The 1124-nt window shown below is 45.1% G+C and overlaps 1 pseudogene across 1 annotated transcript in view; it reads left to right on the top strand.

The window, feature by feature from the left end:
* The first annotated feature begins 805 nt into the window (after positions 1–805).
* Positions 806–1124, top strand: part of LOC100943789 — a 2587-nt pseudogene continuing 2268 nt past the window's right edge. Inside the window, exon 1 of the transcript XR_001161554.1 lies at positions 806–810. The product of XR_001161554.1 is annotated as a 10 kDa heat shock protein, mitochondrial pseudogene (transcript). The remainder of the gene's footprint in view (positions 811–1124) is intronic.

Genomic DNA, 1124 nt, shown 5'->3' with positions numbered 1-1124 from the left:
AACTCTTGGGCTCAAGTGATTCTTTTGCCTGAGCCTCCCAAGTAGTTGGGTCTGCAGGCACTCCCCACAATGCCCAGCTATTTTTAGAGATCTTGCTCTTGCTCAGGATGGTCTTGAACTTCTGAGCTCAGCAATCCACATGCCTTGGCTTCCCAGAGTACCAAGATTACAGGTGCCTGCCATATTGCCTGGCTATTTTTAGAGATAGAGTCTCTTCACCTCTTTGCCTACTTGCTCTGGTAATATGGGCCCTTTCACTGTCTATAGTGAATGTACCTTGCTCTATACCGTGCTCTGACTCTGTGAACCTATTTTGCTCCCTCAGTAAACTTTGTTTTATTCTTGGTTTAAAAAATTGAGAGAGAGGGAAGGAATCTCGCTCTTGCTCAACTGGTCTCCAATTCCTGAGTTGAGGCAATCCACCTGCCTCAGTCTCCCAGAATGGTAGGATTTCAGGTGTGAGTCATCATGCCTGGCTAATTAGATGTGGTTTTTTCTTAGTTATTTTTTTTGGAGAGACAGAGTCTCACTTTATTGTCCTTGGTAGAGTGCATCACATAGTTCACAATAACCTCCAACTCCTGGGCTTAGATGATTCTCTTCCCTCAGCCTCCCAAGTAACTGGGCCTACAGGTGCTCATCACAACACCTGGCTATTTTTTTGTTGCAGTTTGGCTGGGCCCGGGTTTGAAGCCAACCAACACCCTCAGTATATGGGGCTGGCACCCTACCCGCTGAGCCACAGCCTGCACCCCTAATTAGATGTGTTTTGATCACCCATTTATTAGGCACTGTGGATCTAGAGCAGCGGTTCTCAACTTGTGGGTTGTGACCCACGGGAACTGTATTAAAGGGTTGTGACATTAGGAAAGTTGAGAACCACTAATCTAGAGATAGATAAATTCAATCCTGTCCTAAGAGTATTCACAGTTTAGAGAAGTAAGCAAATATTGTCATGGGATTTAATAAGTACTATATTATGAGTATGTTTGAGATAGATGATGTCACAAAAAAAATCAAATCTGGGCAGCGCCTGTGGCTCAAAGGAGCAGGGAACAGGCCCCATGTGCCGCAGGTGGCAGGTTCAAACCCAGCCCCAGCCAAAAACTGCAAAAAAAAAAAAA

Source organism: Otolemur garnettii, unplaced genomic scaffold, assembly GCF_000181295.1.
Source record: "Otolemur garnettii isolate 467f Iridium unplaced genomic scaffold, OtoGar3 scaffold00104, whole genome shotgun sequence".
In the NCBI taxonomy this organism is placed as follows: Eukaryota; Metazoa; Chordata; class Mammalia; order Primates; family Galagidae; genus Otolemur; species Otolemur garnettii.
This window is presented reverse-complemented; position numbering and strand designations above follow the sequence as displayed.